Here is a 14555-nt window from a genome sequence, read left to right as displayed (position 1 = left end):
GGGGAGAATTTGAGAGATAAGTAATACCATAAGATGAAACAATATTAGAATAATTGGGATCCCAGAAGAAGAGAAAGAGAGAGAAGGGCAGAAGGTATATTGGAGCAAATTATAGCAGAGGATACCCCTAATTTGGCAAAGGGAACAAGCATCAAAATCCAGGAGGCACAGAGAACCCCCCTCAAAATCAGTAAAAATAGGTCAATACCCCATCATCTAATAGTAAAACTTACAAGTCTCAGTGACAAAGAGAAAATCCTGAAACCAGCCCAGGAAAAGAGTCCCGTAAGATACAATGGTAGCAGTATTAGATTGGCAGCAGACCTATCCACAGAGACCTGACAGGCCAGAAAGGACTGGCATGATATATTCAGAGCACTAAAAGAGGAAAAAATGCAGCCAAGAATATTATATCCGGTTTGCTGTCATTGATAATAAAAAGAGAGATAAGAAGTTTCCAGGACAAACAAAAACTAAAAGAATTTGCAACCATCAAACCAACCCTACAGGAAATATTGAAAGGGGTCCTCTAAGCAAAGAGAGAACCTAAAAGTAACAGACCAGAAAGGAACAGAGACAATGTACAGTAACAGTCACCTTACAGCAATACAATGGCATTAAATTCATATCTTTCAAAAGTTATCCTGAATGTAAATGGGCTAAATGCCCCAATCAAAACACACAGGGTACCAGAATGAATTAAAAAAAAAAAAAAAAAGACCCATCAATATGCTGTCTGTAAGAAACTCCTTTTCAACCCAAAGATACATCCAGATTTAAAGTGGGGAGTGGAAAACAATTTACCATGCTATCGAACATTGAAAGAAAGCTGGGGTGGCCAATCTTTGTATCAGATAAATTAGATTTTAAGATAGGGACTATAATAAGAGATGAGGAAGGACACTGTTTCATACTTAAAGTGTCCATCCAACAAGAAGGTCTAACAATTTTATGTACCTGTGCCCCCAACACGGGATCAGCCAATTATATAAACCAATTCATAACAAAACCAAAGAAACACATCAACAATAATACAATAATACTAGGGAACGTTAACATGCCCCTCACTGAAATGGACAGTTTAGGCAAAAGATTAAAAAGGAAATAAAGGTTTTAATTGACACACTGGACAAGATGGACATGACAGATATATTCAGAACATTCCATACCAAAGCAACAGAATACACATTCATCTCTAGTGCACATGGTACATTCTCTAAAATAGATCACATCCTGGGTCACAAATCAGGTCTCAACTGGTACCAAAAGATTGGAATCATTCCCTGCATATTTTCAGACCACAATACTTTGAAACTAGAATTCAACTACAAGAGGAAAGTTGGAAAGAAGTCAAATAAATGTAGGCTAAAAAGCATCCTCCTAAAGAATGAATGGGTCAGCCAGGAAATTAAAGAAGAATTAGAAAAATTCATGGAAACAAATGAAAATAAAAACACAACAATTCAAAATCTTTGGGACACAACAAGATGGTCCTAAGAGGAAAATATATAGCAATACAAGCCTTTCTCAAGAAACGAGAAAGATCTCAAGTTCAAAACCTAACCTTACACCTAAAAGAGCTGGAGAAAGAACAGCAAAGAAAGCCTAAACCCAACAGGAGAAGAGAAATAATAAAGATCAGAGCAGAAAACAATGAACTAGAAACCAAAAACAAACAAACAAACAAACAAAAAACAGTAGAACAAATCAATGAAACTAGGAGCTGGTTCTCTGAAAGGATTAATAAGATTGATAAACCCCTGGCCAGACTTATCAAAAAGAAAAGAGAAAGGACCCAAATTAATAAAATCATGAATGAAAGAGGAGAGATCACAACCAAGACCAAAGAAATACAAACAATTATAAGAACATATTATGAGCAGCTCTATACCAGCAAATTTGACAATCTGAAGAAATGGATGCATTCCTAGTGATGTATAAATTACCAAAACTGAACCAGGATGAAATAGAAAACCTGAACAGACCCATAACCAGTAAGGAAATTGAAGCAGTCATTAAAAATCTCCCAACAAACAAGAGCCCAGGTCCAGATGGCTTCCCAGGGGAATTATACCAAGCATTTAAAGAAGAATTGATTCCTATTCTCCTGAAACTGTTCCAAGAAATAGAAATGGAAAGAAAATTTCCAAACTCATTTAATGAGGCCAGCATTACCTTGATCCCAAAACCAGACAAAGACCCCACCAAAAAGGAGCATTATAGACCAATATCCTTGATGAACACAGATGCAGAAATTCTCACCAAAATACTATCCAATAGGAACCAACAGCACATTAAAAGGATTATTCACCATGACCAAGTGGGATTTATTCCTGGGCTGCAAGGTTGGTTCAACATCCACAAAATAAATCAATGTGATACAATACATTAATGAAAGAAAGAACAAGAACCATATGCTACTCTCAATAGATGCTGAAAAAGCATTTGACAAAGTACAGCATCCTTTCTTGATCAAAACTCTTCAAAGTGTAGGGATAGAGGGCATATACCTCAATATCATAAAAGCCATCTAGGAAAAACCCACAGCAAATATTATTCTCAATGGGGAAAAATGGAGAGATTTTCCTCTAAAGTCAGGAACACAGCAAGGCTGTCCATTATCACCACTGCTATACAACATAGTACTAGAAGTCTTAGCCTCCACAATCGAAAAAAAAGAGAAATAAAAGTCATACAAATCAACAAAGAAGAAGTCAAACTCTCACTCTTTGCAGACGATATGGTACTTTATGTGGAAAACCCAAAAGATACCAGTCTGAAACTGCTAGAAGTCATACAGGAATTCAGTAAAGTGTCAGGATATAAAATCAATGCACAGAAATCAGTTGCATTTCTATACACCAACAGCAAGACGAAGAAAGAGAAATTAGGGAGTCAATCCCATTTACAATTGCACCCAAAACCATGAGATACCTAGGAATAAACCTAGCCAAAGAGGCAAAGAATCTGTACTCAGAAAACTACAAAGTACTCATGAAAGAAACTGAGGAAGACACAAAGAAATGGAGAAACGTTACATGCTCATGGATTGGAAGAACAAATATTGTGAAAATGTCTATGCTACTCAGAACAATCCACAGATTCAATGCAAGCCATATCAAAATATCATCAATTTTTTTCAAAGAAATGGAACAAATAATACTAAAATTTATATAGAACCAGAAAAGACCCAGAATAGCCAGAGGAATGTTGAAAAAGAAAGCCAAAGTTGGCAACATCACAATTCCAGACTTCAAGCTCTATTACAAAGGTGTCATCATCAAGACAGCATGGTACTGGCACAAAAACAGACACATAGATCAATGGAACATAATAGAGAGCCCAGAAATGGACCCTCAACTCATCTTCGACAAAGCAGGAAAGAATGTCCAATGGAACAAAGACAGCCTCTTCAATAAATGGTGTTGGGAAAATTGGACAGCCACATGCAGAAGAATGAAGCTGGACCATTTCCTTACACCACACACAAAAATAAACTCAAAATGGATAAAGACCTCCATGTGAGAGAGAAATCCATCAAAATCCTTGAGAACACAGGCAGCAACCTCTTCAACCTCAGCTACAGCAACTTCTTCCTAGAAACATCACCAAAGGCAAGGGAAGCAAGGGCAAAAATGAACTATTAGGACTTCATCCAGATCAAAAGCTTTTGCACAGCAAAGGAAACAGTGAACAAAACCAAAAGACAACTGACAGAATGGGAGAAGATATTTGCAAACGACATATCAGATAAAGGGCTAGTCTCCAAAATCTACAAAGAACTTATCACACTCAACACCCAAAGAACAAAAAATCCAATCAAGAAATGGGCAGAAGACAGGAACAGACATATCTGCAAAGAAGACATCGAAATGGCAAACAGACACATGAAAAAGTACATAACATCATTTGGCATCAGGGAAATACAAATAAAAAACCACAGTGAGATATCACCTCACACTAGTCAGAATGGCTAAACTTAACCAGTCAAGAAATGACAGATGTTGGTGAGGACGCAGAGAAAGGAGAACCCTCCTACACTGTTGGTAGGAATGCAAGCTGGTGCACCACTCTGGGAAACTGTATGGAGGTTCCTCAAAAAGTTGTAAATAGAGCTGCACTATGACCCAGCAATCTCACTGTTGGATATTTACCCTAAGGATACAAATGTAGTGATCTGAAGGGGGACGTGCACCCAAATGTTTCTAGCAGCAATGTTCATGTTAGCCAAACTATGGAAAGATCCTAGATGTCCATCAACAGATGAATGGATAAAGAAGATGTGAGATACACACACACACACACACACACACACACACACACACACACACACACACTGGAATACTATGCAGCCATCAGAAACACCCAAAATCTTGTCATTTGCAATGACATAGATGGAACTAGAGGGTATTACACTGAGGAAATAAGTCAGAGAGACAATTATCATATTATCATATGATTTCTCTGATATGAGAAATTTGAGAGGCAGAGCAGGGGTCGTGGCAGGAAGGGAGGGAAAAAATGAAACAAGATGGGACCGGAGAGGGAGAAAAAGTGTAAGAGATTCTTAATCTCAGGGAAAAAACTGAGAGTTGCTGGGGGTGGGGCAGGTTGGCTGGGTGATGGACACTGGGGGGGCGGGTATGTGCTATGGTGAGTGCTGTGAATTGTGTAAGACTAATGATTCACAGACCTGTACCCCTGAAGCAAACAGTACATTATATGTTAATGGAAAGAAAAAAAAAAAACAAGAATAACTTCATTCTGTTTTTCTCCTCCACTGCTGACTCTCTATCCATTTGCAGTTGGGTGCATTTCTGGGTTTCCTCTTCTGTTTTACTATCTCTATCCATGCACAAAAACACATTGGTATAGTCACAGTCTTACTAATTACTATTGTGTTTGAATGTCTGCAAGGGCTAGCCCTCCCTCCAAAATTGGTCATTTTCATGATTTCCTGAAAGTCTAGATCATTTATTCTTCCAAATCAATTTTATTTTTAAAGATTTATTTATTTGTTTGTTTGTTTGCTTGCTTGCTTGTTTTAGGAAGAGCTAGAAAGTGTGAGCAGGGGGGGAGGTAGAGGGAGAGAAAGACTCTCAAGCAGACCCCACCCTGAATATGGGGTCTGACACAGGGTTCGATCTCAAGACCCTGACATCATGACCTGAGCTGAAATCAAGAGTCAGACGCTTACCCCACTGAAACATTCAGGTGCCCCCTACATCAATTTTAAAACAAACTTGCTTACCTTCAGGGCAAAAATAAAAAGTATTTTATTGAGATATCAATGAATTAAAAATTAAATTTGAGCAAATAGACACATATACACACCCATATATCCATTTGTCAAATCTATTTTTCACTGTATAGTTTTCTTCATATGGGTTTTGCCTATTTTTCCTAGATTTATTCCTAGGTATTTTATTAAACTTCTGCTGTTGTAATTATAGATATTTGCTATGTCATCATATTCACTGAGAGATTTGTTTATATAGATGAAAATTATTGGTGCTAACTTAAAAATCATTTCATCATTTTTAGTTGTATTTGCCATCAGTTCTTTTGGTTTAGCAGCTATCCAATGATGCCACTTGTAAATAGAGATCTAATCCCCTTCCTTGGAATTATATCACTTGATGTCTCCAGTACAGTGGTAAGTATTACCACTTACTGGTAAGTGATAGAGTAAGTGGTAGAGACAGGACGCATCCATGCCCCCCAGTTTTTTGTGGAAATGACCCCATAATTTCCCAATGCAGTAACAACCTATCTTAGACTGAGAAGTCTCCCATCCTCAATGTTTGGGTGAGTTCCCCTCACATCTTCTCTAGTTTCTGCTTCGTAAATATACCTCTCCAATTTGGAAAACACAGGCATTCATAACTCTTCTATCTTCTCTACAAAATTTCACCAATAGCACTATTAGTATTTGTATTTGCTCTATTCAGGTTTGTTTTGGGACCTGCATTCTGCCTTTTCTGATACCCTCTTCATGTGGGTCACCTTGACCTAGACCCTGAGACAAGGATTCAAATACAAGTGGTTTATTGGGGAAGTGAAGAAACATGGGCAGAAGGTTGGAGGGGGTGTCAGGGAAGGGTGGACAGCCAATAAATGGCATATTATGAAGCCATGGGCAATAACACCCAACTTTATCCCACTTGGCAACCACAGTGTCAGTGCCTCAGAGTTATTCCATCCAAGGCAAGAGGGTGCCAGGGTGTACAACTGCTGTCACTGGCTGACTGAAGATGCTTCCAGAGGATGTGAATCATTTGGCACTCTGGCCTGGCACATGGCTCGCAGACACCCCACGCCCAACAACGACATCATGCAAAGAAGCAAGGACTGGAGAGGAAGACCTTCTGGTGCAGGAAGGTGTTTAGGAAGACAGAACGAAAGAGGTGAGCATGGCCCTCGTGGGTCAGTTTTCACCACCAAGACAATAACTCTGGCTTCCTTGCTATGCGTATGTGCCTGGCATGTCTTTGCCTCTAACTTTTCTTTTGAACTTCCTGAATCTCTTTATTTTATCTATGTTTTGGAAAGAGCTGGGACTTGGATTTTGCTTTCTTAGTTCATCCCAGTAATCTTTTAATTTATTGTGTAAGTTAAGCCAATTTACATTTATTAATTTGACCAGTGTGTCTGGATTGTAACATTGTTTGTATAATATTTTAATAGGTATTTTCCATCTAGTCAACATGGAGTTACGGAAGTAGATTTGCCCTATAGAAGTAGGTTGCCTGAAACAATAAAAAACCAACAGAGACAGAGAGTGAATGTCTGGGAATTAAGTGATCCCTAAAAGAGAGAAGACAAATAGATGAGCCCTACAGTTCCCAGCTTCTTGCTTTGGGAGCATTTCCAGGGAGAGGGGTAGGGAGCAGAAAGCCAGGCAGAGACTGGTGAACTCCTTGAGTAGATGGACCTGAGAGTCTGAGGACAGCACAGCATCTCAGGCTCACAGAAAGGAGTCTTGGGAAACTCTGCTGCACAGAGGAAACTCCATTGCCTGCAGAGGGTCCCCTTCTCCCCCAAATATGGGTGAATGCATGTGAGGAAGCCAACAGAGGCAGGAGCTAGAACCATCCTAAAGGACTAGATGGACTCACCCAAGGCTGAAAATGGTATTTGTCCTGTCAGACGGGCTGCAGAATCTTGTGTCTCGCAAGCCCTGAGTGGCACATGTAGAATGGTTCTGCTTTGCTTGTGTGGAATTAGTCTATAAATTTCAAACTTATCTATGGTGAAACATCAACTAGAAGTGGATCATCAACCTAAATGGAACATTCTTCCGGAAAATTTGACTTAGCAAATGACTTTGATACTAGTTAAAAAAAAAAAAAAAAAGAATTCAACTGAGTAGGTTTTAAAGATTTTATTGGCTTTATTCAACTCCTCATGAACCAGGCAACATCTCATGTAGCAGATAAAAAGGGGCTCCAAAAAACTGGGTAAAGTGAATGACTCTTTAACCTTCTCAAAAGGCAGGGGGTGGGACAAGGAGGTCACTAGCAATGAGTGGATTTTCCGTGGCAAAGTCACGTTCCTCTGGGAGATGGCAGGGTCTGGCAGGCAGATTGCCTCTCTAGTGCTAGCGGGGTCATTCCAGACTGACTGGTTTAGGATTCCACCCCTGGAGTGGTTGAACAGTAATTAAGATAGGTATGAAGCCTCTGCTTGGTGATGTGGCTTTAGCACAGGAGACTCTATTTCAGTCTTGATGTCCTTTCAACAATGTCACCCTTTTGGAACAGACTCTCAGCTTAACAGTGAGCTGTGACCAAAATTTAAGGTCTTAGCACCACCCCCAGAGACCGCTCTGAGCTTCTAGCCATTTCTGCTAATCCTGTGTGGTAATCACGTCTCATGGTGTTCTCTGCTGAATCTCTGTGATATTCAAAGGTCATGACCTTAGGTTCACATTTGTTGAAGTTGGTGGTTCTGTTTATTCCTCTTCTGATGTTCCGGTCTTAGGGAGATCCTCTGTTTGGTGGTTATCAGCTGTGAACCCACATTTGAAGCTCTGCAGAGAATACAGTGCACCAGGGCAATAACCGTGATTGTATAAGCAGGATCATTCCCAATGTCTGGAGTGCACTTTGCAGCCTTCATCTCCAAGACCCCAAACAATCAAAATCCAATAAGTCAAAAAAAAAAAAAAAAAGAAGAAGAAGTGATTCCACTGAAAGAATCACTTTCCCAGGCCAAGTGACTTGCTCCGTGATCTTATACAGCTGTGTCTCACTTTCCCCAGAAGTGTTGATCTGGGTGCAGCAAGTGGTGCAGCACAGATGCCTCCTTGCTCTGCGTAAAAATAACCAAGGGCTCTCCTTTTATGACAAACCCTGGCTGTAGAGAATAGGGATTTCTGTCGGGCTGCTATTGATTTTGCAGTGGATTTCTCAACACTTCCAAGAGCGAAGAATAGTTTGCAGATTGTAGCCTCATTTGTACTCACGCATGGACAGGGAAGTAGGGATCTGCCAAAGGAAGTGAATCCCAAAGCAGGAACGACTCCTAATAGGTCCTTTCCAATTTGATGATGTAAATTCGGGGGAGGTCGCTAATGAGATGTCTCAGTTTGTAGGCAGTAAGGAGCACAGTTACTTTGATAACCTCAAAGGCATTTCCCGGTTATATGTCCACCCAATGGCAGCCATGTAGGCATTCACAGACCCAAAGGGAATGATAGCAACCACAGACAAAGATAAATCCTGTCGGGGTACATGCCACTCTTGCTAAGGTAGCATTGTTCCTGGGTTCGTTCACAGGGACAATTGCATTTCCTCACCCAAGTCAGGGTAAGTTAGGTTTTCAGTGCGTTGGGAGGGAAATCTCTTAGCTTGAAATAAAACATGGTTCTAAATTCCTTCCAAAGATGGGTGCTATGGTGAGATCGCCCCATGATCTAGGTGATCGTAGGCACGTGGCAGTGCGGGTGTAGGTATTCAAGTACAGTTACAACCAGAGAAAGGTAAAAACAAGGCACTGGATGTTCTATCCATAAATGTCTGACTCTGTAAGTGACTTCTAAGGAGGGTTGATTGTAGTTTATGGTGACATTGGGTGTAGACAAAATACTGGTCCACGGATGTTGAGAGATTCTGTAGCACCATGGATTGGGGTTTTTGATGACAATTTAGGCAGTCTGAGAGTTTGCCCCTCCTAGCAGTGGCCTGGAAGATACAGAAAAAGGTTATCTTTTCAGATCGAGGTCAAAACAAAGGAAAGAAAGAGAAGCAAAAGGCATTTCACGTTAGGTGAAGTATGAAGTCTTGAGCCCTGTCTTGGGCAGAAGCAGTCTCCCTCCATGTCAGCTACATGGGTTTGAAGGTCTCCAGAACCTGCACAGGACCAGGTGTCAGGTGGGGCCTTCTTTAGCTGTGCCACGTGCACCCAAGACTCAACACCTTTTAGTTTCACAACAGAGTCAGTGTCAGGAGCACTTGGAAGGTCCCTCTCAAAGGGGTTCAAAGACTGTCTTCCTCTGATGACATTCCCAAGACACCCAGCTACCAGGTGCCAGACTGTGAACAATAGGATCCTTTGAACTGGGATCTGGGAAAGCATCTTTAACCTGTCGATTATAGGCTTGAGCATAAGACATTAAGGACTTCTAGTAGCTGGTCATACTGTCATGAGACAAGGGATCAGCAGAAGTTTGTATACCAGGAGACATTGGTCTGCTGGAGAATTTCTCAAGTAGAGTGAGTTTATGTTTCCTGAAGAGGGTACTGTGAACAGTCAACAAGACCAAGGTCAATACATTAGGTCAAGGGAGTCCAGTGGTTTAAGCAAGTTCAGAAATTGTAAGTTTGAGGAGCACCTGGGTGGCTCAGTCAGTTAAGGATTCAACTCTTGATTTCAGCTCAGGTCATGATCTCAGGGTTGTGAGATTGAGCCCCACTTTGGGCTCTGTGCTAGGCATGTAGCCAGCTTAAGATTCTCTCTCTCTTTCTCCCACTGCCCCCTTCTCTTTTCTTTCTCTTTCTCTCTGTCTCCTCTCTAAAATAAAAATTAAAACAATTAAAATAAAAATAAAAAGAAAGAAAGAAGTTATAAGTTTGAGAATCCCATTAGTTTTCTCAACCTCATCCCATGATTGAGGGTGACAGGAACAGGGATAATTCCAGGAAGTTTACAAGGCTTTTGTTAAGGCTTGTTTGATTTGCCCAGTGAAGTGGGGTCCCAGTCACTAGAGATTGTGGAAGGTTAACCCCAAGTGAGAAATATGTTCTCCAACAATTTCTTTGCCACCATGAGGGCATCAGCCTTGCAACACAGAAAGCTTCAAACCGTCCAGAAGACACACCTGTAATAACAAGAACGTATCGATAACCCATGAGAAGTGTATTTAAATGAAATCCAGGTGCAGGTAAAGTGTCCAGAGGTTGAGGGCTCTGGCGCCAAAAATAATTTTCCCAGAATTATGGACCTGGCAAGTCAGACATTGCTAGTAGACTGTTTTTGCAATTTTGTAAAATCCTCCCCACCAATGCCTGTTCATCATTTGAGACGTCTTAGTTGTACCATGATGGGTGAAGGAATGTAAAAACCAAAGTCAGGCTTGCCAGAGAGCCGGAAAGAAATACGTGACATCTTGGGTTTCCCAGAGTTCAATTATTCACTTAATTTATAGCCATTGTCCCCCCCCCCTTAATTGCTCTGATTCAGCAACAGACTGTTGCCATATTGCAAGGACATCAGGATGGCAAAAGTCTGGCCTTGAGGGGCCAGAACTGAAAGGACTTCCTCCACAGCTGCCACAGCTTTATAGATTCCCTCACTGCTGCCTATGTGTGAAGGTCAGCTGGGGTGGTTCCCCGATGCTCAGGTTGTCTTTTTAGTGTGAGCCTCAGTTTTGATGAATGAGACTTCAGAAGGTAAGGGAATAGCAGTAAGAAGATTGTTTACTTTAGTACATTTTTGATTGGGGTCAGAGAGGATGCAAGAAAACCCCTTGTTTCCATAACCCCCAAATCATGGATGATCCCAAAGGCATGCTGGCTGTCAGATGAATGTTAATAGTTTGTCCTGATAACTGGAATGTCCTGGAAGGGCCTGAAGCTCCTCTTGTTGGGCTGAGTTAGCTTGCAGGAAATTTCCCTTCTGAAGTAGTTCATATTGGTTATAACAACAGCATTACCAGCTTGGAAATTCCCCTCTGCATTTTTACAGTATGACCCATCGACAAACAGAATTAGATCAGGATTAGTCAAAGAGGCATCTCCTAAATTGGGACACAGTGTCATGAAATGGGGCATTATTACCTCACAGTCGTGGGGCTCACCTTCCTCAGGTGGGGGTAGTAACGTAGCAGGATTGAGAACATCGCAACATTTAAGATGCAGATTTGGGGGGAAAGCAGAAGGATCTCATAGGAGGCTAGTCTGCTTGCAGAGAAATGTTGAATTGATTCAGAGTTAAAGCTTCAGGCAGAGTGTAAAGTTTGTGAATAAATATCATTTCCTAGGGTTGAATCTGCTGAGGTTTCCACCAACTCTACAGCTGTGGCCGTGGCCTTAAGGTAGTTGGGGTAGATAGGAGCAACAGAGCCAGGCTGTATGCAGGAAGAGGCTATCGGCCAATGTCCACTGCCATGTTCCTGACTGAGTGAGCACTCCTGTTATCTCTCTCACACACAAACAAGGTGAAAGTTTTTTTTTTTATATTTTATTTATTTATTTGACAGAAATCACAAGTAGGTAGAGGGGCAGGCAGAGAGAGAGGAGGAAGCAGGCTCCCTGCTGAGCAGAGAGCCCGATGTGGGGCTCGATCCCAGGACTAGGATCATGACCTGAGCCGAAAGCAGAGGCTTTAACCCACTCTGCCACCCAGGCGCCCCAAGGTGAAAGGTTTTGAATAGTTAGATGGACCTGAAGCAGGTGGCTCTTGTAGCACTTGTTTTATTCTTGTTTATTCATGTTTGTCTTCCTAAGAAAAGGGCTTGGGAACTGAAATTTCAGTAAGTTCATAGAGGGAAATTAGGAACCCACAGTCTACCATATCCAGCCAGGCCTAGGAATGAGCCTGTTGCTTAGCTGTGGGCCCAAGGAATTCTTTTTGGAGACAGCTGGATTCCTTCCGTGCTTAACCTATAACCCATATATTGAACAATGTTAGGAGTATCTATGATTTTTCCTTAGAGACTTCATGTTCTTCTTCAGCAAACTACTGCAGCGAGTGAACAGACTATTTTATGATGCCTCCGGAGTCCGGAGTAAGTGATCACAGCGAGAGGTCATCTATACACTCTTAAGGGTCAATTTCCCAGGGAACTGGAGGTGTGTCACTCTTGGTGGAGCATTTGGAAAAAATAAGAAGGGGTACCAGTAAACTCCTGAGGCGTGACAATCTGCGACACTGTTGTTGTTTCGAGTCAAACAAACAGAGATTGGCTGTTGAGATCCACAGGGATGCTGGAGACAGCTGTGTACAGGTCCCCAACAGTGACCATGAGTCTGGGGAACTTGTGACAGGAGGGTGTCCAGGTTTGGAACAACTGGGAACCAGGGAATAATAAGTCCTGTTGGTGTCTCTCAAGTCCTGGACAAATCTCCACCCTGCCCATGAGCCTTCCCAACCTGCAAGACTGGCCTGTCTGGGAGGCTGGTACTGGCACCACTTAGACCCTGGTCTGATGAGACCTTCCGCTATGGGGATGAGGGCTCGCATGGCTTTGTACTTAATGTGTATTGAGGTGATGCGGTGAGAGCCTTACTCATGTCCACTTGAATTTTTATAGGCTCTGAACTCTTTATTCTCCCAATATCAGTAGTGGGTACCTTGATGAGATTAGGGGACTTTTGTTTAACTTCTTCCTGTTCTATGTCTAGGACACATTGTAAGGAACATAAAGATCAGGTTTAGGTGGGTTAGAAAATTCTGTGTTGAAGTCTCCACTGGAAGCAAAACAGGTTAGTACTTTAATTTAGAAAGGTCTGTGCCAAACAGATTGAGTAGAATTGTATCACATAGCAAAAAGAGGTGTTTTTCAGTAAAAGGGTGTGATAGAAACTCTGAATTTTTTTAGATACTCCCATTATGGAAATTTGTCTTTGACTCCAAGGGATTTGTTATCCTATGGTAGTGGGGTTTGAAGTAGAAAGTATAGCCTCAGCATCTAACAGAATTTGGTAAGTTTTCCATTGATTCTAATTTTAGTTTCTCTTTGGCCATTTAAGGGAATTATTGGGTAGCCATTTACAGGAGAACCCCTCAGAGTCTTGTCAGCTCTGGGAGAGGCCCATGGGGGAGTCTCTTTTGGGAGCAGATACAGGGGATTTGAGTTGATGTGGAGGACTTGCATAGTACCTTTGAGGACATTCTTTTCTCCAGGGTTCCAGTTGCTTACAAATGAGACATCAGCCCCTAGGCCAGTGTTTTGATGACAGACCCCTAGGAGGGTACAATGTGGGAGGCCCGTGTATCATTTTAGGCTCCTGGCTTTGGAACTTGTGCAGCGGTAAGGCTAAGAACTTGGCAGACTTCTGTTTATCGTCTTGTTCCAAGGTCCCTCCAACGGGCTCAGCTATGGTCACATGTTCAGTCAAACCAGTAGCCTCTGATCTTGTTTTCTCCCTTTTTATCGATCCACTAATCTTGGGAGATTAGCCATTTACAAACAGGGCCACTAGGGCAGGTTGGGTTATACCATTTATCACACGGAACCCAGAATGCCATGAGAAGACTGCATCTGGAAGGGCTTTAAAGTCGGTCACATATTTGTTTTTCTTTAGTCTGCACGTTTGAATAACGGACCAATCAGCGTGGGTAGGGAAGACTCGAGGAATGGCTTTTAAAAGCTTGGTTGCTATTTTGTGAGCTTTTTTTGGGCCGTGAGGGGACCCCGTGGAAGATAAAAAATCTTGATCTTCACCAATCTGCTCCCACATCCATTTTAGGGGCTTCCCCAGGTCCTTCTCTCACACAGGTGCCCAAGCTAAGAAAGATCTGGCAGCCTAGGGTCAGAGGTCCCAAGAAGAACTCTAAATTCTTCAAAATACTTCTGGTGAGCCTCCCTGGGTCTAGGGAATTCTTGAGCTGTTGCTCCTAGTTTGGCATTAGACCACGTAGTACAAGATACCTGAGGAGGGTCCCCTAGGACCCCCGGAGAGTTAGTAGTCTATTCAGAGTAGAAAGGTCAGAGAACTAGTAAAACATGAGTGCTCAGGTAGAGAATGATAGAGGAGAACAGGTGAAGTTTGAAGTCATGTCAGTCTGTCTTTTGTTTTCAATGCCTCTTAGGTCTTTAATTTTTCATGAGCCTTTTGTAATGAATTTTTCAATGAAGCTATTTTGGAATCTTGAAGGTTTTGGAAGCTTCCGCATACCAATTAATATAGGTATCTTTTTTTTTTTTCTTTTGCCTGATTTGGGAAACCTTGTTTTAAAAAAATTATTTATTCTAGGGAGAGAGAGCATGGCAGTGGGGGAGGGAGGAGACAGAAATTTCAAGCAGACTCTGTGTGGAGCACAGAGCCAGAGGTCAGGGCTCCATCCCACAACCACAAGATTAAGACCCAAGCCAAGACCAAGAGACAGAT

This window comes from Lutra lutra, chromosome 11 (genome assembly GCF_902655055.1).
Source record: "Lutra lutra chromosome 11, mLutLut1.2, whole genome shotgun sequence".
NCBI lineage: Eukaryota > Metazoa > Chordata > Mammalia > Carnivora > Mustelidae > Lutra > Lutra lutra.
The sequence above is the reverse complement of the archived record's forward strand: the minus strand, read 5'-3'. Positions refer to the sequence as shown.